The sequence below is a fragment of the Phyllostomus hastatus genome, unplaced genomic scaffold (assembly GCF_019186645.2).
Source record: "Phyllostomus hastatus isolate PE091 unplaced genomic scaffold, TTU_PhHast_1.1 phas_scaffold_501, whole genome shotgun sequence".
Taxonomy (NCBI): Eukaryota; Metazoa; Chordata; class Mammalia; order Chiroptera; family Phyllostomidae; genus Phyllostomus; species Phyllostomus hastatus.
Window position 1 is genome coordinate 51,818,106 of NW_025334033.1, and position 23,258 is coordinate 51,841,363.

The 23,258-nt window shown below is 41.8% G+C and overlaps 1 protein-coding gene across 8 annotated transcripts in view; it reads left to right on the plus strand.

Annotated features, from left to right (window-relative positions):
* Positions 1 to 23,258, plus strand: part of TTLL5 (tubulin tyrosine ligase like 5) — a 252,183-nt gene that overhangs the window by 185,874 nt on the left and 43,051 nt on the right. The gene's annotated exons all lie outside the window — the stretch shown is intronic.

Sequence of the window (23,258 nt, forward strand, 5' to 3'; positions counted from 1 at the left end):
AGGGGCAGGCACTGCTCTTAAAGGTTCCTGGGGATTGTGATGAGAGCTGCCGTCATAAGTGGAGTTCAGGGCCGTTGCTAACCAACTCTTCCAGCCTCTGGCAGGAGCTACAGTCAGACAATGCACCAGGTAACAGTGCTGAACTGTGGGCTTGGAGAAAGGGAATGAAAAATTCCTCCTGGAGGTATTCTCCTCTTCCTCACTGTACAGAGTCAGATCTACAGAATTTCATATAAATTTCAATGCCCTGCTCTCTTCCCTTGTTCGCTTTTAGGCACTTGAATAGGATGACCCAGGAGTGGGATATCATCGGGAAGATTAACTTCATTGGCCTTAGTGAGCAGAAGCTGTGCGGCGATGTTTTTAATACTGTGGGGTCTTAAAAAAAAAGTAGTACTTAAAAATAGTGGCACTTTTTGCCCTACTCTCAGTTCTTCTGGCTGGGCTAATCGAATCAACATAGTACAGATTAACAGGAGAAAACTGAAGTTTTAGTACGTGCTCGTGGAGAATTCCAAAGACAGCAAGGAACAAAGGAGGAGTGGGCGGCGACTTCAATTTCAGAAGCAAGAATAGGTGATTGGTTTACAGATGGTTGAGGAGAACAGGCATGGCAGAAAGTTCCTGCCTCAGAAACGGTGGGCCGTGCGAGGAGGGGAGTTATCCAGCTAACAGGCTCAGAGTCTTCCTGCTAAGGTGAAGGTTCTTAAGGTGATTAAGCCAAGGCTCCCATCCCCAAGCAGGTTTTTGTGCCTGAATCTCTTGGACAGGAAGGGGGAAGGGGTCAAAGGCTTCCTTTGAGTCTTGTTTCTTAATTAACAACTCCAAATCAATAACCCAAAAACCCAGCTTCATGGTGGCAAAATGTTGGCACCCTTCAATTCCTTTGCAGTTTACCTCTTTTACCTCAAAGACTGAACACAAAAGACAAATTCCACTCCTGAATCTAATTTTTGTAGGTCATTTTCTTCGCTCTACCCCCTGCCATTTTTTAGCTAGTGAGCCAGGACTGGACCGGCAGAGGGCGTTGGATCTAACAGCCCTTCTCCATTGAACGTGAAGATGCCTGGGGGAGGCGGGCGCTTCCTGATGGACAAACGCCCAGAGGAGATTTGTGTGTGTCTCTTGTGCTCATTACAGCTCCTCATTCATCTGTCCTTTACAACACCAAGTTCAGTTGTAAAAAGGAATCCTAGGATAGTGTAGAAACAGTTACTGTTTTTCCCTCCTCACACAGTGAATCAAATTTTGAATTTGGATCGAAAGCAATCCCCTGTGGCTGTTTTAATTATGCCTTTGCCATTATTCATTTATCCAACAAGTATTTATTCAGTGCCTACTAAGTGCCAAGCACTGTTCTGGGAATAATTGGCATTGTGATGACTTCACAGAGCTCTCTGGGGCAGTAGGGGTGGGCAGTAGGAGTGGGCAGTAGGAAGGAGGCAGTTTGCGGTGGAAAGCCAGCAGCACAGCAGGAAGGAAGCTACGCGGCCCCTTACCTTAGAGGGAGTGGAGTCCAGTCCTTAAGGGTGCAGCCTCCGGAGCCAGCCTGCCTGCACTCACATCCCCACGCCACACTTAACTGACTTTGAGACCTTCCGCAAGTTACAAGTTACTTAACCTCTGGGCCTCAGTTTTTCTGTGCGTGAAGGGGGGATAGGAAGAATCTCATCTTCACAGGACGGTTGGCAAATACTAGCCAGGTTAACACATGTGAAGCAGTGCGACGAGAGCTGGCACAGGAATGCCAAACCAGTCTCCCTCACGTGCGGAAGAAGCCCACAGTTAGGTAGGAGGACCAGGGAGTCGGCCTCAAATGTGGAGGTTGTCGGTGTGCTTCCCGGTCGTGGGCGCTCTGATTATGGCCCCGCATCCTGAGGCGGCCCACGATGGCCTGTGTGGCTGGCCGGTCCTCGGGGGGAGAGGCGGGCTGGGTCAGCAGGCAGCGGGGCTGCACGCTGGAGGTGCCGCTCACTGTCCCGAACTGCCTGCTGCTGGCAGGAGGACGCCTCGGCCTGCTGAGGTGGAGTTGCAGCTCTGTGGACAAACTTTGCTTTGCTGCATTTTTGTGGTTTCTTCCCTCTGACAGGCAGGAGTGTGGGAAAACCGGAAACAGCTCAGCACCAAAAATGCACAGAAGGGGGGAAAAAGCAGATTGCTTCAGAATTTAAGAAATATAATCCAAGAATCAAAAGGCATGCTGTGAGGCGTTGTTCCAGGAAATAGTTTCCAATTTGCCTTTAAAACTTGAGCACAAGTCTCTGAAGCTAAATAAGTTAGCACTAATGGAGACCTTAACATTCTCTCCAACGTGAAATGCACGGTGTTGTGAGGGCCCCACCGCCCTCCGTGTTCTTCCGACTTTTAGCAAACAGAAAAGCATTGTTTCTATCTGTACCGAGTCTATGAAAAGCTCTCTCTGTGAAGTACCCACATACATTTTTTAAATAAACTTTCATTTTGGAATGGTTTTAGCTTTACAGAAAAGTTGTACAGATAGTACATGTAAAGATTAGTACACCCAAGTGTCCGCCATCATTAACACCTGATATTGCCATGGTGACACGTGGAGAACGTAGCACACTAAGAAGCTGTCATTGGTGTGGCGTTACTGTGGACGGAACTCCGTACTTGATTTGGATGGGTGAAGTTATTTTTAATCTAGAGAATCCGTTCAAGGCTTGTGCAGTCCAGATCTCAGTATCAGTTGATATATTCTTATTACTCTAAAGTAAATCATGTTTCCGGCCAGCATAGCAAGTTACTTAACATCTGTGTGGCTCAATTTCCTATTTTAAAATAGGGATAATAATAGTACCTGCCTCATAGTGTTATTGAGAGAAATAAATTAATTAATTAATTCCAAGCACAAATATAGCGCCTGGTACATAACGCAGGTAAAATAAGTGTTAGGTATTATGGTTAATACTAAGGTGGCATTTCAGGCAATTTCCTATAATTTTTTTACCTTCTTCATGTAGGCTGTGTTACTTGATTTGCTTGTGTTATTGCAGCCTTTACTCTGGCTCAGTGCAGATTAATCGGGAACCCTCGGTTGTGACTGGTGATGCTGAGTCACACTCAGGAATGCCATAGTGGCCCCAAGAGACACAACTAATGAGCAGTTGTAATGAGCTTGTGACCATGCCCAGCCCTGTATTTCGGCGTTGAACTTCAAAATTCTCCTAGCACAGAAGTTGGCATTAGACAAATAGAGAAGCAATTTCCAAGAGCATCAAAGTTTCCACATCCTAGAGGGCTGATTTTAGAGAACAATGGAACATAAAAGATGGAATGTCGTTTGGATTCTGGTGCAAAGGGAGTTGAGAATCAGAACAGTGGAGTCCTGTTTCTTTATGATAATATTCAGGTCACTTTCCCTCTAAAGGTTTCAGTTTCCCATCTGTAAAACAAAACCACTGTCCCCGCTGAATAATTACCCAAAATAGCTTGTTTTCTGTCTATTCCGTCGAAAGCTTTTTTTTTTTATGAGCACATTTGTTTTTTAGTCCTGATGTTTTACAGCCATTTTCATCATCTCTTTCTGGCCCAACAGTTCTTTGTTCAAGTTCTCAAATCCACTACTTATAGTTACTCTAGCTAAGTCTCATTTGTCAATTCTGTAAGAGAATGATTGTGATTTTTTTAACCTTTTCTGTAGTGGCAGCAGCCCTTCTTGATTTTCCTCTCTGATGTTCACCACATTTCATGACTTAGTGCCCACTTCAGATCCTCCTCTCCGAACTATTCATGGTGTTTCTTTCAGGCAGTCAGCTGAACTGAGAACAGCGACAGCCTGTGAACCGCTACTGCACGCACTCGAACTGTCTCTTCCTTGCAAATGACCTTCTTTTCAGAGCCAGAGTTACACTCTCCAGGAAACGTGGCGAAAGAAACCTGAGGAGGTTAAAGTTTGCCAAGGACCTGGTCAAAACTCATAGACTAGAGAAGAATTTGGAAGGGCAGGATCAGAACTGGTGCACCTTGGGACCCCTCTGAAGAAAGAAAACTGTGTCAGATACACCAGACTTAACAAAAGTGCTTTTCTTTAAACAGCTGGGATTAACTTTCCTCACCCAGGTTTTAGGATATTCTCCCTCGGGGTGGCCGTGGTGGAAATTGGAGGTAGCTGCCGCTCTGTGTCAGCACCCAGGACAGTGGTGTTCGTTGAAAGCTGCTAGGGATCAGGCGGGAGGAACGCTGTCGGGAGCTCAGCAGGGGTAAAACCAAATACCAATTAATCTAACCTGAACATTTGGCGATGTCAGAAATATGAAAGATGCTCAGACACAAATGTCAGAAAAATACAAAAAAAGGGGAGTTAAGAAAAGAAAAAGTAATACCTTTTTAATATATGATTCATTAAAATGGGGCAAACTGATCGGGACTTAAAATCACCCGGCATAGGATCTTGATGTGGGCGTAGAAGATACTATACTGTGGGTTAACCATCTTCCGTCAGCCTTTCAGCCCCTTATTACTTGGAGTTTCAAGAAGTATAATCAAATCTATGGCATTTCCATCCTTAAATACAGGATTCCCTAAATTATGCATTTCTGAAAAATAAAATTTTAAGGGTTCCTAGACCCAATTCCAACATGAGCAGAGGAAGGGGGAGGGTTTCCCTTCACATCAACAAGCAATTCTCAGATACCAGCAGGGAGCCCCCAAATACAACTCAGTGCTAACTCTGTCTACACAGAGATAACATCAGATTCCACAGGTTAAAGTCAGTCCTATTAATCTCTGCATGTGTGTGCATATGTGGCTGCATGCATGCATGCATGCACGCACGCACGTACGTGAACACGCACTCACGGAACTTCAGATGCCAGCCACAAACCCAGACTTCTAACCTGTGTTTCTGACCAACTGGCTATAGATTAGAAGCTGTGGATTGGACGTTCCAGTGACTCCTACAACGCAGAATGCCAGTGCACGTCCAGGTTGCTACCTGTGATTCTGATCTACTGGCTGCCTACCAAAGGTTCCCCGAACCCGTTCCTTGGGTCCAATTAATTTGCTAGAATAGCTCACAGAACTCAGAGAAACATGTTACTTACTAGATGACTATCATAAAAGGATGTAACTTGGAAAGAGCGTGGGAGACATGCACAGGGCGAGGGGTGCAGAGCTGCCATGCTGCACCGCTCTCCCCACACCGTAACATCCTCTTCCACCCAAGGCACTCTGAGCCTCATCCCCTTGGGTTTTTGTGGAGGCTTTAGTTACGTAAGCATGATTGATTAATCATTGGCCAGTTGGTGATTGATTCTCCTGAAAGTTCCAACCCTCTAATCACATGGTTCTCCTGGCAACCAGCCCCCATTTTCAGGTGTTTCTAAAAACCACCTCATTAACAGAGCGAGACACCCCTCTCACTCTTCAACACTGAGGAAGTTCCAAGGGTTTGGGGAGCTATGAGCCAGAAACAGGAGGAAGACCAAATGTACATTTCTCATTATAAATCACACAGTCACAATAATGATAGACTTTTAGTGCTAGAATATAAAAGAATAGAGGCGCAGTGTGGGGCTGTGCGTGTAGCAGGGCGCACAGGTGGGCTGTGGCAGAGCTAGAACTGGAATCCATGTCACTGCATTAACCCCAGACTCTTTCCAGTAGACCACTGATTTCAAAGGCCCCACCAATCTATTCAGTCATTCTATACGGCAAGTGTCAGCAAAGTCATCCTAAAATACTGCCTTTCCACTACCATTTAGTCCTCTTACACTCCTCTTATACCCCCCGCAATCCCTTTTTTGCTCCATCCCTCCACCCCCTAACCTCCCCCCTTCTTAGCTGTCACCCTGCTCTCTTTCTATGAGTCTGTCTCTGTTTTGCTTATTAGTTCAGTTTGTTCATTAGATTTCACATATGAGTGAAATCATATGGTATTTGTCTTTCTCTGACTGGCTTATTTCACTTAGCATAATGTTCTCCAGGTCTATCCATGATGTCTCAAAGGGTAAAATTTTCTTCAATACAGTAAAATTTTTTTTAAATAATAAATTTTTAAAAGAGGGAGGAAGGGATGGAGGGGAAAAGAAAAAAAGTTCATTGAACAGTTGAGAAAAAATATTAAGTGTAATCAACATGATATAAAACGAGTAGGAAATTGAACCAAATTAAAGTATAAAACAAAACTATTACTTAGCATTAAAAAAATAAAATACTGCCTTTGAGAAAGTGCAATGTAAGCAGTTAGGAACTGACTCCCCCCCTCCCTCACCAGTTTTCCCACTTAAATGGCCAATAAAATACTCAACAGTAGAAACAATTGGTGTCACTGTTAATGCTGAACTGTTGGGGAAATATCTGTTAGATGCAGAAGGATTAGATTAAAGAATGACATTGAGGGCTTTTATATACTGCCTTTCTATGAGATTGCAGTCTAGGAAATCAGTGGGGGGCCTGGAATACACCAGATAAATACTCTCTTACTCTAAGGGTTGGGGTCTGGAAGTAGCAAGAGGTGAGGGCCAGGCAAGGAGTCTGCCACTCAGACTCGCTTTCCTCTACCAGCCATCTGCATCTGGACCTCAGTCAGTGGGTGCGTTAGGAGATCCTAAGGCTTTTTTTGGGCATGGACAATGACATCATTCAGAAAAGTGGATACTGTAATCACACTCAATCAAAAGTTACACTGGGGTGTGTGTGGCGCAGTGGGGAGAAGAAGAACATGAGAGTCAAAGAATTAAAAGGGTCTTTGTTTGGTGGTTCTTAATGTGTAATTTAAATTAAAATCCTACTTTTCACTTCTGCCCACCACATGTTTAAACAGTTGTTAAAATGGAAATATAACTGTCAGGCATTTCCTGTCTGTCACATCCCTTCTTATCTGATTATGAAAATCCCTTGTTAAAAGAGACAGAAACCTGTACTAATCTTTGACAGAATCTGTATCAGTTCCCCCATGATCATAACCCTTAATGGCAAATTCAGACTATCTTTTTCTGAAAGTAAGCAAATATTTTAAAAATCTTGGGTCCTTGGAATAGATGATATAGCTTAAAGGAAAGCCATGTGGAGAAGATTCAGAGAAGCTGCTAACCTCTGAAATAAGTTTAAGCAAAAAAGAAAAATTTTAGCAATTACTAATGTACACTATCATGTCATCTGGAAATAATGACAGTTTTACTTCCTCCTTTCCAATTTGGATGCCTTTTATTTCTTTTTCTTGTCTCATCACTGTGGCATAGAAAACCCTGTAGTTTCCACAAAAACTACTCGCCCTTATAAGTGAATTTGGCAGAATAGAAGGATACAAAGTCAATATTCAGAAATCCATGACATTTTTGTATATCAACAATGACCAATCAGAAAGGGAAACTAAGAAAAAAATCCCATTTACTTTAGCAACACAGAAAATAAAAGGAATAACTTTAACCAACAAGGTAAAAGACCTGTACTTGGAAAACCATAGAACACTGAAGAAAGAAATTGAGGAAGACACAAATAAGTGGAAGCATATACCATGTTCATGGATTGGAAGAATTAACATCATTAAAATGTCCATACTATCCAAAGCAATCTGTAGATTCAATTCCCATTAAAATACCAATGGCATATTTCACAGATCTGGAACAAATATTTTAGAACTTTATATGGAACCAAAAAAGACCTCGAATAGGCTCAGCAATCTTGAGAAAGAACAAAGTTGGAGGGATCACAATATCTGATTTATATCAGATACTATAGTACAAGGCCACTATATCAAAACAGTCTGGTGCTGGCATAAGAACCAACATGTAGATCAAAAGAACAGAATAAAGAGCCCAGAAATAAACCCATGTCTCTATGGGTTTATTTGACAAAGGGGGCACAAGCATACAATGAAGTAAAAACAGCCTCTTCAATAAATGGTGTTGGGAGAACTGGACTGGTACATGCAAAAAAATGAAACTAGACCACCAACTTCTACCATACATGAAAATGAACTCAGAATGGATGAAAGACTTAAATATAAATCGTGATACCATAAAAATCCTAGCAGAAAACAGGCAGTAAATTTTCAGATATCCTATGTAGCAATATCTTTGCTAACACATCTCCCAGGGCCAGAGAAGTAAAGGAAAAAACAAATGGCACTACATCAAATTAAAAAGCTTCTGTACGACTAAAGAAACCATCATCTAAATGAAGAGGAAACCAACCGTATGGGAGAACATATTTGCCAATGATATATCAGACAAAGGTTTAATCTCCAAAATAGATAAAGAACTTATATGACTCAATAACAGTAAGATAAACAATCCAATTAAAAAGTGACCAAAAGACCTGAATAGACACTTCACCAAGGAGGATATACAGATGGCCCATAGACATGTGAAAAAATGCTCAACATCACTAGCCATCAGAGAGATACATACTAAAACCACAATGAGATATCACCCCACACCTGTCAGAATGGCTATCATTAAAAAATCAACAAACAAGTAATGGTGAGGATATGGAGAAAAGGAAGCCCTGGTGCACTGTTGGTGGGAATGCAGACTGGTGTAGCCACTGTGGAAAAACAGTATGGAATTTCCTCAAAAAAACTAAAAATGGAACTGCCTTTTGACCCAGCAACCAAAACACGTAAGGATCCCAAAACACAAATTCAAAAGGACTTATGCACTCCTATGTTCATAGCAGCTCTATTTAAAAGGCAAGTGCTAGAAACAACCTAAGTGCCCATCTGTAAATGAGTGGATCAAACCGTGGTACGTTTCCACAATGAAATACTATGCAGCAGAAAGAAAAAAAGAATCCCTACCTTTTGCAACAGTGTGGTTGGTACTGGAGACTATTATGCTAAGTGAAATAAGCCAGTCCATGAGAAACAAACACTGTATGATTTCACTTATACAAAGAATGGAATGAACAAGACCAACTAATGAGCAAAAGAGAACCAGAGGCATGGAAACATGGAACAGACTGACAGCGGCCAGAGGGGAGGGTGGAGGGAGGTAGTGGTGGGAAGAAGGGGAAGGGATTAGTCAAAGAACATGTATGAATGACCCATGGACACAGACCACAATGTTGGGATTGACTGTGGGAACAGGGTGGGGTGGGCTGAGCGGAGGAGGGCAACGAGGGGAAAATTGGGACTACTGTAATAGAATAAACAATAATAAAAAAATAATGTGAAAGCTTTAAAAAATTAGTAATATACTTAACAAAATTTGAGAATGAGTGCATCAGTATGTAGAGCTAGAAAAAGCTGTCATATAGAGAGAGCGAGCAGTCTGAGGTCAGGGAGGGTTGCATGGAAATTAGAAATACCTACGTGGACAGCTAATTGGGTTAAGCACAGTGAACAGAGACTGGGCACTATGGAGCATTAAATTAGTGAAATAAAGGACACATTTTAAACATTCTGCCAAAATTTTGAGGGAAAATTATACAAAGATAAAAATAACGAGAGAAAAGATAGTCAGCTTTAAAATAATGAATTCCAAGAAGAGAATACAATAGTCATTATTATTGGCAAAATAGGCCAAAACATAAAAACATAAAAAGTTTTGAACAGTATAATTAATAAAATTAAATTAAGAGATATGCAACTTGGTACCCTGCAGAACTCCCTTGGAATATTTTTCAAAGCTAGAACATTTCAATTAAGTACTCAAAAAGTAAAAATTATACAGTCCTCATTCTCTGATTTACAATAAAAAGAAACAAAGTAACTTGGATCAAAATTATATTACATACTATATAAAAAATAACAATTGTACATATAAAAACAAGACAAGGATGCCTATTCTCACCACTTTTTGTTCAACATAGTACTGGAAGTCCTAGCCAGAGCAGTTAGGCAAGAAAAAGAAATGAAAGACACACAAATTAGAAAGGAAGTAGTAAAACTGTCTCTATTTACAGATGACATGATACTATTATAGAAAAACCTAAAGACTCCAACAAAACAAAAACTGTTAGAACTAATAAACAAATTTAGTAAAGTATCATGATACAAACCCAGTATACAAAGAATCAGTTACATTTCTATACACTAACAATGAATTATCAGAAAGATAAATTAAGAAAACAGTCCATAAATAATTGCATCAAAAAAGAATAAAATACCTTAGAATAAAGTTAACCTAGGAGGTGAAAGATCCTCCTAGGATCTGAAAACAATAAAATATTGATGAAAGAAATTGAAGAATGCACAAGTGAATGGAAAGATATTCCACACTCATGGATTGTAAGAATTAATATTGTTAAAATATCCATACTATCCAAAGCAATCGACAGATTCAGTGCAATCCCTCTGAAAATTTCATTGGCATTTTTCACATAAAAATTTTTTTAAAGGTAAAATTTGTATGGAAGCACAAAGGACCTCAAATAGCCAAAGCAATTTTGAGGAAGAATAACAAAGCTGGAGGCATCATACTGCCTGATTTCAAACTAGATTACAAAGCTATAGTAATCAAAATAGTAAGGTATTGACATAAAAACATACAAATAGATCTATAGAACAAAACAGAGAGCCCTGAAATATACCCACACATATATGGTCAATTTGTGACGAAGAAGCTAAGACTAGTCTTGGAAAAAGGACAACCTTTTCAATAAATGGTGTTGGGGATACAAATGTAAATTTGTATACCATACAGAAAAATCAACTCAAAATTGATTGAAAGCTTGAACATACAACCTGTTACCATAAAACTCTTAGAAGAAACATAGGGGATAAACTGCTTGACATTGGTCTTAGTGATGAATTTTTTGATTTGATACCAAAAGGAAAGAGGCAGCAAAAAGCAAAATTAAATAAGTGGGACTACATCAAACTTAAAAGCTTCTTCATAGGAAAGAAACCATCAACATAATGAAAAGGCAGCCTTCTGAATGGGAGAAAACATTTGCAAGTCATCTATCTGGTAAGGGGTTTAATATCCAAAATATATAAAGAACTCATACAGCTCAGTAGCAAAGAAATAACAACAATCTGTTTTAAAATGGACAAAAGAACTAAACAGACATTTTTGCAAAAAAGATATAAAAATGGCCAACAAATGCATAGCAAGGTGTTTAATACCACTAATTGTTGTAGAATCAAAAGCATAATGAGATATCACATCACACCTGTTGGAGTGTCTGTTTTAAAAGAGAGGTTAAAAAAATAAAAAGAAAAACAGGAAAATAAAAAATAAATAAAAGTTAAGTGTTGACCGGGATGTGGAGAAAGGGAACACTTTTGCAATGTTGATACGAATGTAAATTGGTACAGCTACTATGGAAAATAGTATGGAGGTTCCTCAGGAAATTAAATATGATCCAGCAATTTCACTTCTGGGCATATATATCCAAAGGAAATTAAAACAGGAGATTGAAGAGATATCTGCACTCCCGTGTTCATTACAGCATTACTCACAGTAGCCAAGACGGGAAAAACTTACGTGTCCATCAATGGATGAATGGATAAAGATGATGCGATACATACACACACGAGAATACTGTTAAACCATGAGAAAGAAGGAAATCCTGCCATTTGCAACAACATGGATGGACCTTGAGGGCATTAAGTAAAATCAGCCAGGCAGAGAAGGACAAATACTGCATGATCTTACTTATCTGTGGAATTGAAAAAAAAAAAATGTCAAACCAGTAAAAACGTGGTTGCCAGGGGCAGGGAGGTGGGGAAAAGAGGGAGAGTTTGGTACAAGGGTCCAAACTTTCAGCGATAAGATGAGTAAGGTTGGAGGATCGAATGTAAAATATGTGTTGTATTATAGAAATATGTGGAAAGTAGGTGTGACTGTTCTCATTAAAATAAATAAAATGTGAGGTGATGGATGAGTTAAATAACTAGATAGAGGAATCCCTTCACAATGCATATGTTTATCAAGTCACTATGACATACACTTTATATATCTTACAATTTCACTCATCAATTTTCCCTCAGTAAAGCTCAAACATTTCTTAAAATGAAAAGAATTGTACACATCAAAACGTATATTTGAAATGTAGTTCAAGATGTACTAAGAGGAAAACTCATAATATAGAAATACTGAGAAGAAATTAACCAAGACACACAAGGCAGGCTGGCTTCAGCTGACTTACGACTCCTGCCGATTTCCCAGAGCACCGTGCTGAAAAGAACTAGGGGGACTTCTCTGAGCTCTGCAAGAAAGAGTACTTTGGTGGATTAGTGACGTCCACCACGGACAGGGAAGGTGCTGGACCCGGTGAACATGCACGTGATCTGTTTGTCATACCTGACCTAAGCTTTCATCTCTCGAAGTAAAAAAGGGTCAATTAAAAAAAAAAATAAGAAAAACAGATCTAATGAAATCAAGGAGAAAAGTAATAGAAAGTGAAAAGCAAGCAAGAAAATTAGTTAAGTTCAAAACACGATTTAGCGTGGGGCGGCCAGGAATGAAGAAAATAAACATAACTTTGCCAGAAAAATAAAAGAAAATATAAGAAGAAGGTTTTAAAAGCAGACATAGAGGAGATTGAAAACTCATGAGAATATTTTGCACAATTGTATGCTACTGAATTTTGGGAGGAAAAGCTATCAAAATTGGTTCTTGAATAACAAGAAAACCAAGTAGAACAAGGCAAAAAATTTTAAACTATCCAAATTGGTTCTCAAAGAAGCAGGGTAAATGGGTAAGCCTAGGAAGCAATTTTAAAATATTGTCTCTCCAAGAGTTTTTTGAACCTTTCTTCTGAAATATGTGGAGACTTTCGAGTGCCTGCAAGACCAAGTTGGGTCCATACTCGGACGTCAGAGCCTTCCACAGCTCGTCCTCTATTCCTGTCTCCGGCCTTCCCTATGCTAGACTGCCCCTCGCACAGCCTCCCCCTCTGTTGTTCCCTCACGCTCCCGTCATCCGCTCTGTATGCAGTGCTCAGAGCCTCTGGAGTCTTAGTCCTGCCCTTTATTCAAGGTCAGGTTTTAATTTATCACCTTGATGCAGCTTTAACTGCCCCACCCTTAGTTTTTCAGCTGACTCTACCATCTACCTCCTTGTCTTATTTTGTCTTTGTATGTGTCCTGCTTCCCATAAATTTCTTAGGGACATACACCTTGTCGTCACCATTTTATTGCATTTGCAACGCCCACTGTGCTATGCAGTGCTCTGGGTGTTGGTGATGACACCAGTGGACAAAACATACTTGAGCCCTGTTTTTACAAAGTTTGGTTTTGAGAAAGCAGATAAGTTCAGGCCCCAGCTCATGATACAGCTTATATGCATGATGGGTTCTCAGGAAATGGTGCTGGTGGTAGTGACATAGTTTCTTGCATCAAGGATCACTAAATAACAATTATCCTTGACCATTGATCCTAGGTAGAGTGTTGTGAGAGGCAGTAGAAAACAATCGCTAACAGCCCAAGATTTCCAACCAGATTTGGATCCTGGTTCCTTTACTTAATGGACTGTCATTTAGGGATACCTCTAAGCTTCTGTTCCACTGTCTGTAAAAGATAACCTACACCTTGGGGTTGTTCTTAGGATTAAATGAGATCACGCATTTCCCTGGCATAAGTTAAGTGCCCATGCACACTGGTTGGTGCCGTTGTAATTGCTGCTGCTGCTGTTGTTTCCTATTAAAAGAAATCACGTTTTTGTTGTTAGTAAGATGATACTCATAAGTGTGACTTGGCTCTAGCTAGCAAGGCTATGGAAATTCAAACACATTCTGATTTCCTGAACACTAATAACTCTGATGACTATTGAAGGCAAAGGCTTAGTTTCAAACAAAACAAAAGATTAGATGTGGACCTACTGACTTCCAGTCAAGCTGGCTCCATAAGTTCACACTTAATATTCTCCCTTGGCTTCAAACACGCAGCAGTGAGAGATAAAAAGCTTAAAGAGGAAGACCGAAAGGACATAGCTGAGCTTCAAAACAAGGGAAACATCTCCTCTGGCCTCAAAATGTGCAGAAATAAGTGAGAATGAGCAGAAGAGGCTGCAGCGACGGAGGCTGGAGCTCTCTGAACCCTGCTTTGGAAGCGGGCAGCGTCAGCCCCGGTCTCGAGTACAGGGGCCTGAGAGAGCCCTACCCACGAGGAGAGACTAAAACGAGGCTCCTTAATTGAAAGTTAAAAAGAGATTTTTTAACAGATGACGTTGACGATGTCCAGAGTCATTTTTGGTTTTCATAACAGGGCAGCTGAGGGGGGGTGGGTTGCTGTTGGCATCTAATGAGCAGATTCTGGAGATAATACTAAACAACCTGTAGAGCACAGCACAGGTCCCCTCAACAGAGAATTATCCAGTATAAAATGTCAACAGTGCCAAGGCCAAAAAACCCTGAGCTAAAAAGAGCGCAGTGGGTTCTGCTCATGGGAAGCTGAGAAAGCTGGCATGGACCTCCTCACAGGAGACTGTGCGCCCACAGAGCCAGGCAGTAACCACATGTTTTTGCAGCTGTTCATGTCTCAGAGCTCATCTGGACCCCCAGATACCACTGAGGCAAGGCCACCAAAGTAACCACTGTATAGTCTGGTCCAGACCAGGGTTCAAGGGCCTGGGTGGGGGCGACTACAAAATCTTCAGATAGGGAGGGGCAAGCAAGCAGAGAGACAAGGAGGAAATGCTTCCTATTCAAAATGAGCCTGCAAACCAAAATTCCAAAACCCTGGGCTAAATGTCATACTAAGGAAGGTTGCCAACAAAACCAACAACTAGAACGTGAATTCCTTACAGATGAAATTAATATTTCTAAGTGGTCAGACATGTTGGGTTCTGTGCCAGATAGGCGTGTCTGTGGGACACGACATGTGGCTGATAGGAAGATCAGTAGCGAGACAAGAGGGACAGGTGAACAAGCCATACTTCAGAAAGTATTCACTGAGAATTTTCTAGAATCAAAAACGTGGGTCCTCAACTAAAAATTCCATTCCAGGTACCAAAATAAATGCACCTCTAGACATGTCATAGTGAAACCGCAGAACGTTGAGCATAAAGGGAAACTTCACGTACACCTGAGAGAAAATGCACTTGAACTACCCAGGGACACAGAATACCAGCACTCTCCCCAGCAGTGATAGGGGCAGAAGACAAGAGCGATAGCTTCAAAGTGTTAAGTACCTTTCAGTCTAGAATTTTATACATAGCTAAACATGTATAAATGTTTATACAATGACTATTCAGGAGAGAAGGCAAAATAAAAATAATTCGAAATAAGTCTAAGAATATGCAACCCATGGCCTTCAGTGAAAGAACTAGCAAAGACCAGAGGGTGAAGGTGAACCCAGAAGTCTCAGATAACGTGAAACAGTGAAGTGCAGAAGTTTTATAAAGTGTCAATGAGTACTATTGACTATGAAAATAATTGTTGGTCTGCTTTAAAAAGACAGAACACATTTAAGACAACACCACCAAAGTTCAGGGACAAGAATAGTCAGTGGACAGTGAAGGTATTACTGGTCTCTGTCAAGTTTAAGGGCAAGACAGAAATACCAAATGGCTTCACACTTTCCTAGGAAAACAGGAGCTAAATGATCGATATACAGTCTGTAGCGTTCGAACCAACAGAATGGAGGAAAGGGAATGCAGAAACTTGATGAATCCAGTGGAAGGCAGGAAAGACCGGGGTGGAGGTAAGCAAAGGAAAAGGACGGTAAATGGAAAACAAAAACTAAGAGAATAAAAATAATTCCAACTATATGAGTAAAACTTATAAATTTTAACAGGTCATACTCTTCTATTAAAAGATTATCAAATTGCGTTTGTTTAAATGTTCAGTTACAGGCTACTGTAAAGAAACATCTAAAGTAGAATCTCAGAATGACAAAAGAATCGGAAAAAGACAAATCATGTAATACTAATTAGAAAGAAAATTAGAGCAATAGATGAAATAGAATCAAGCAAAAAGCATTAGCAGAAATAAGGAAAATCACTAATATGCACTTACCATTATCAGCTTAAAATGTATAAGTCAAAAGATGACAAAATTATAAGGAAAATTGGCAAATTATCATTATAGTGGATGATTTATTTAAATATACTTCTATTAGTGTAAGTCAAAAATTTCTGAGGACTTTGAATATTTGAAATGCAGAATTAACAATTTCCCTTAATAAGTGACTTTTAGTCTTATTTGACCACCGCTTATAATTTTAAAAATACATGTTATATGCAACCCAGTGAAATATCTATATGTGTATGAAACAGAAGGTTTGCAAAATACTATTCCATGTTCTTTTTAAAATGCTGATTGTCCTCTGAATTTTACAGTGCCCTTATGAGTCACAGGTCACAGCCTGAAAAACGTTCAAAGCTATGCACGCTTCCCTGCATCCAAAAGGGAGAAGAGACGTCCTCTTCAAGTGTATGTGGAACATTTACAAACACTCAGCACACACTGTATGTCACATGTGAAGGCTCCACACACTTCAAAAAACCAGTATTCAATAGTTCACACTTTTTAACTACAATAAGTACACTGACATTGGAAATAATACAAAGGTGTTTTCTAAAGGCTGTTTGGAAATTTAAGAAATACAGAATGTACACACCTGTGTGGTAGAGGTAACCACAGTAAAACACTGAGAACTGCATGGCTGCGGAAGTGCCGCATGAATCTGTGGGAGAGCCAAAACTGCACGCAAAGGCAACCTTCAATGTGCTTATTAAAGAGACAAGAAGGATTGAAAAGAAGCGAGTGAATCATTTAATTTGAAAAGCTAAACCAAAGGGACAACAGTACGTGGATGGAAGTAAAACAAAACCACAGACCAGCACGTGGGAGAACGTGGGAGAGCCGTGCCTCGCACGGTGTCTGGCGCGTGGTGCTCGCCCAACCCCAGCGAAGGAGCGCGTGCAGCTGATGCCACGGTAGAGGGGATCACGTCCGGAAGCCGTGATAAAAAAGAGATGAGGCCCACATAAATAACTTGAGGAATAAAAAGGAATATGACATAGAGTGGGCTAGACGACGTGCAGTGCATTTATGAAATGGAACCCCACGCACCACTACTCCATAGAAGTTGGCTTCGCTAAATGTTTCTTGAGCTGAGTCTGGAAGCAGACCCAAATTAATAATGTTCTCATTGTTATTTGCTGAGGGTCAGCGTATTGGGCTCTGTTGCTGGAACGTGTGTCTAACCCCTGGACTGGTAGATGGGGAGGGGGCGCACATACCCGTACACCTGTGTGCCCGTCTGTAGGTTGTAAGGAAAGTTGTAACATCCTTAATCTGGGCAGATGTTTACCAGGGAAAGTCCGTGTTCTCTTCTTGGAATTCAATTCCTTAACCTAACTTGTGTCTTGGGATCTCTTCTCTCCTTTGGAAGTTGAAGGAGGCTGGTTGTACTGGTATTTTATAAAAATGATGTAGTTTGGGGGTGATTCTTTTCAGGACCCTCACAGGTGCCACCATGTCTCTGCCACAGCCCTGACGAGGTCAGCATTTCCAGCCCCACTCTCCCTGTGAAACCTTGAGTATTTTCCTTCTGTGGGTCCTTCCTCCTACAGAAAGGTCATCCCTGATGTGGTGGCATGAATCCAAGATCAACTTTTACGAAACCATTGAAATAGAAAACTCAGTACCCCTGTGTTAGAGATGTGGGAAGCCTTGAAAAGAACCCGAAGAGAAACAATGTAGCACCAAACCACAGTCAGCCTTGTGAAGTAATGAACAAAACAGATCTTAAAGAAAGGATATCATTTTCAGAAAAGTTTCCACTGATTGAAATAGTTGGGGGGTGGGGGAGAACAGGGGAAACCACAAATAAAGGAACTAAAGGTTCATGGAAGATGCATGTCAGAAAGAAGCCTTTCCAGCAAATGGATAATGGGGATCTTGCTCACGTGAACCCTCCTAGATGGGCATGGACGGCGTGTCGTGCAGGCCGGCCCCACGGTGGGGTCTGGTCCCGGTGCCAGTGGGATTCCGAGCCAGCCATTTAATCGGTTTGTGTTCCCTGTTTTGAGACTTGCCCTGAAAGAAATCTTTCAAAATGGTAAATGCAGGCAACATTTCAGCTTATAGAGATTATTTGTTTGTGATGCATTTTTGAACAGTTTCTTTGAAAGGCCTGAAAGAGCTGTTGCCCCTTACTCAGAGTAGGAATAGTGCCCGTGTCCAGCTCTTCCTTGGAGCTCAGAAAAATGGGAGGGCAAGAGAAGTAGATGGACAGGAATGGAGCAAGTGAATTGAATGTGGGCTAGGGTGTGTTCATTTAATATTTAAGGAAAGCCTTCAGGGACTAGCTATGAACATACCCCGAGAAAAAGAGACTGCCTAATTGAAAAGAGCGTGTCACTATTAATGAATGGAATTCTAATTCTTTGTTGCCACTATGCGTGGCTACATTTCTTATCTCAGTTTTTAAGTGGTTCCATTAATGACGAAGCCTGCCCTTCAGCAGCTTTTGACAATTGTAGACAGAAAAATCAGACTCTTCTCTGTAGGTGAACTAAGCCCATTACCACAGCTGAGACTGCACTGAGCCTCTAACTTGCAACCTTTGGCTACATCTAACACTTTCCCATCTCCTAGAATGTGTACCATTTCCATGAAGAGCAGCTAAGGACCACTTACAGGACCAGATAGTCACATCTAGTGCTCACAGATAGGGTTCATATGATACAAAGTTAATGGCACTTTTTTTTTAATTTATTGATTTTAGGGAGAGAAACATGAGTTTGTTGTTCCACTGAGGGAATCAATGATTGAGTCTTTTTAAAGTATATTTTATTATGTTATTACAGTTGTCCCAATTTCTTCCTCCCCTTTATCCCCCCTCTATCCTGCACCCCCTGCCCCACCAACATTCCCTCCCCAAGTTCATGTCCATGGGTTGTACATACAAGTTTTTTGGCTTCTCCATTTGTTATACTATTCTTAACCTCCCCCTGCCTATTTTGTACCTACCATTTATGCTTTTTATTCCCTGTACCTTTTCCCCCATTAAGCCCCCTCCCCCTACCCACTGATAACCCTCCATGTGATCTCCATTTCTGTAATTCTGTTCCTGTTCTAGTTGTTTGCTTAGTTTGTTTTTGTTTTTAGGCTCAGTTGTTGATAGTTGTTGTCATTTTACTGTTCATAGTTTTGATCTTCTTTTTCTTAGATAAGTCCCTTTCACATTTCATATAATAAGCGCTTGGTGATGATGAACTCCTTCAGCTTGACCTTATCTGGGAAACACTTTATCTGCCCTTCCATTCTAAGTGATAGCTTTGCTGGATAGAGTAGTAGGTCCTTGCCTTTCATGACTTCAAATACTTCTTTCCAGCCCCTTTTTGCCTACAAGGTTTCTTTTAAGAAATCAGCTTGACAGTCTGATGGGAACTCCTTTGTAGGTAACTGTCTCCTTTTCTCTTGCTGCTTTTAAGATTCTCTCCTTATCTTTAATGCTGGGTAATTTAATTATGATATATCTTGGTGTGTTCCTCCTTGGGTCCAATTTCTTTGGGACTCTGAGCTTCCTGGATTTCTTGGAAGTCTTATTTCCTTTGCCAGGTTGGGAATGTTTTCCTTCATTATTTGTTCAGATACGTTTCCAATTTCTTGCTCTTCCTCTTCTCCTTCTGGCACCCCTATGATTCAGATATTGGAACATTTAAAGTTGTCCCAGAGGTTCCTAAGCCTCTGCTCATTTTTTTTTTTTTGAATTCTTGTTTCTTCATTCTTTTCCAGTTGAATGTTTATTTCTTTCTTCTGTTCCAAATGATTGATTTGAGTCCCAGTTTCCTTCACTGTTGGTTCCCTGTATATTTTTCTGTATTTCACTTTGCATAGCCTTTACTTTTTCCTCCATTTTGTGACCATTCTCAACCACTTCTGTGAGCATCCTGATTACCAGTATTTTGAACTCTGCATCTCATAGGTTGGTTATCTCCTTGTCACTTAGTTCTTTTTCTGGAGTTTTTATCTGTTCTTTCATTTGGGCCATATTTCTTTGTCTTAGTGCACCTGTTACATAGTAAGTGGCAGAGCCTTACGTATTCATCAGGGCAGGGCAACTCACGACACTGCTTTGCTCCTTGGTATGTGGTGGAGGGGTCCGAGAGGGAACACTGTTACTTGCTCAGCTCTGTGCTGGTTTTCAGTCACTTCCTCTTCTACCCACAAGCAAATTGGTGCTTTCTGGTACTGATTCCCAGGTGCGTGGTTTTGTGTGCGTTCTAGGACCTTGTGGGTCTCTCCAGCAGACTCTCTTGTGAGGCTGGGAGTTCCTCCTACTGCCAAAGCCCCCCAGGTTTTTATAGTCAGAGGCTTTAAGGCTTTATTTTCCCTGCACTGGAATCCTGGGTTGTTCAGTCTGTCTAGCTCCCCAGTTGTTCCTCCTGGTTTGTCCACATGCAAATGTGGGACCACCTGGTCTGCCAGCCGCCGCCTTGCCCACCCAGTCTTCCTTGCTGCTTGTATCCTCTCGGCCCCAGCTGCCTTCTCCACCCCTCCCACCAGTCTGGACGAATGTTTCCTCTTTAACTCCTTGGTGGTTGGACTTCCATACAGTTCGATTTTGTGTCAGTTCTGGTTGTTTTTTGTTTTTAAATCTGTCGTTGTCCTTTTTTCAGTTGTGCGAGGAAGCAAAGCACATCTACCTATGCCTCCACCTTGGCCGGAAGTCACTGACTGATTCTATATGTGCACTGGTCGGGATGGTGCTCTAACTAAGCTCCCCGTCCTGGGCAATGGCACCTTTCTCGTCCCACCTTTTCAGTATTTCTCACTGTAAGACTCCAAATATTTTCATACCTGCAGTTTTTCCAAGTTCGTTAGCCACCTCCTCATATTCCATATGCACTGTGATCAGAAAACAGCAGGTCATGGAACCACATCAGACACACATTTAACTTCGCACATTCAGCTGTTCAGAAAAAAGAGAAAGTACAATTTCAATAAAGTGGCTGATTCCATTTGGTATTGCACTCGGGATAAGACAGGAGATGCGCCGCCCCTCCATCAGTCTCCTCTCCCGTGAGCCTGTCTCACAGGAAGAGCCGCCCACTGCGCTCTGCGTTACTCTCCCGCTCAGAGATGCGTTTCACAGCATGGCCTCTTGCTGGACGCCAGCCACCTCATCTGGGGCACAATTGAAGCAACAGTGACTCATTCTGATGCTGGCAGGAAAAAAGTGTGTGTGTGTTGCATTTATTAAGAGATTGTCCATCTCAAATGAGACCTTTCTTCTTAGGGAATTTTAAGAATCGTTTTGACTCTGCGATTTTTGTCTCTTAGATTGCCAGTCAATTACCTTTTGACCTTAATAGCAAATTGCCATTAACATTCAGTTTCTGAATGTCTTGTGCTCATTCTTCTACAGTTTAGCACTGATGGTCCACACTGAGTTAGAGCCCATGTGTCATCCAATTTAGTGTTTCTGTGTGTGCTACACTTACAGTGAATACAAAGGTTGTCAGTATTCCTAAGTAAAGATAACAATACCAATAATTGTTTATTTAGCAATTAATATGCCCTAACTTAATATAACTTAATATAATTTAACTTAATATAATATCAGACACTGTGCTAAGGTGTGCTTTTCATCCACCATCTCATTTAATCCTCAACAGCCCTGACTTGGGCCCTTTTATCCTGATGTTAAGACATAGTGCCTGACTTAGAGACAACCGAGGAAACACGTGTGTGTCTGCCCGTAACGCAGGTGCTCCTGGGAAGGCAGCAAAGAACCCTGCAGGAGCAGGTCAGCGAGTGCAAGTTAGCACACAGGCTCTGGACAGCCTGGATTGCAAAAGTTCTCACTGCAGAAATTGGAATGTATTTTACTGAGGAAACAGTGTTATCACAACAAAAGCATATTTACCCATAATGTGCATGGGACAGTAATAACACAGACCCACACTATTTTGTGTGCCAGTGTTGTCACGGAAAAATTCACTCAGCATTTCCTCTTGGAAGGCTCTGGAAAGGGGACCCTGTGCTAGAACAGTGGAGTCGTTAGAAATGTTGTTCAGATGAGGCAGGCGTGGCTCCCAAGGCCCGTGATGAGCGCTGATGGAGGAGCGAGAGGAACTGGGCACAGAGGGGACAGAGGGCCAGGAGGTTTCCCCCGAGAAAACAGGAGAAAATGAGGGTGAGCACAGGGAGGCAGTTCCATGGAGGGAGGGCAGGGAGGGGAGGGAGGAGGTCGGAGAGTTCGGGCACCCAGAACTCACGAGGTCTAACCTCCTCTGGATCTTCTGGGGTGTGGCTTTTGCTTCTTCTCCTGACCCCAAAATTTCACCTCCTGCTTCCATTTTTACTGCAGACAGTCAGGGTTTCCCTGTGAAACTGAGACTGACCCCATCCCCCACTCCCATCCCTGTCGCCTTTTTTTTTTTTTTTTTTTTCCCAGTTTCTCCTAACACAGGCAAATAGACCCAAGGGCTTTTAACTTCTATAAAAGAAAGATCTCATCCTAGACCCTCCAGAACTCTTCCTTTTTCACTTGGACCTGGAAGAACAAACATCAGCCTATGGGTACTCCGGGTGTTTCTTTGGGGTGGGGGCAATCCATAAGGAGCCGAGATAAAATGCATAAGCATTCCAGATACAGGTAACCAAGGGTGAAGCTTGTGGGAAAAGGGAGAAAGCCTGTGCTCTTTTCTCTCTTCTTTGCCTCTGGGACGTCCTGAAAATGAAAGTGGAAAGGAGACGGTAGGTAGGGACCAAACCACAGCTTGGTGGTGTGGGGCCGGGCAGGGGTGGAATGTAAGACATGTGATCCCTGCATCGCTGCTGCGGTCTGCTCTCAAGGCGCATGTCTCCCTCAGTGATGTGGGGACCACCTGGGCACCTGAGCCTCCTCCAGACTCTCCAGGTGGCACCCATGCCACCTTCTTCTTTGCCCACCAGCCAGTGTTTCCCTGACTTCCCTGGGGGCTGTAGAAAGCCCACGTTCCCAGGCTCTGTCCCAGACTCGCTGATTGGAAGCTCTGAGCAAAGGGCCTGGAAGCTGTATGATGAACAAGTTTGTCAAACACTGCTCGTGTACCTACGCCTTTACCTCTCTGGTCTGTAAAGGTCATGACATGTTCTGAGCCCCTGTCTGCCTAAGGGCCGTTATCTATGAGACCTCTCTGGGAAAAGCTCTCCTCTTGGCTGATGCCTGCCTTTCACAACTCCGTGACTGCTGAAATAGGGTTTCCTCGGAAAGACCATCCTTGACCACTCTCCTCACTGTCTAAATCTGGCCCCCCTGTTTCATTCTCATAGCTCCTTGTACTTTGTTTCCTTAACATGTATCACACAGTTTGTATCGTATATATTTGCTTAATGTCTGCCTCCTCACTAGCGCCGAGCACAGGGAGTGCTTAATAAATAGTATGTGTGTGAATGCACAAATGGAA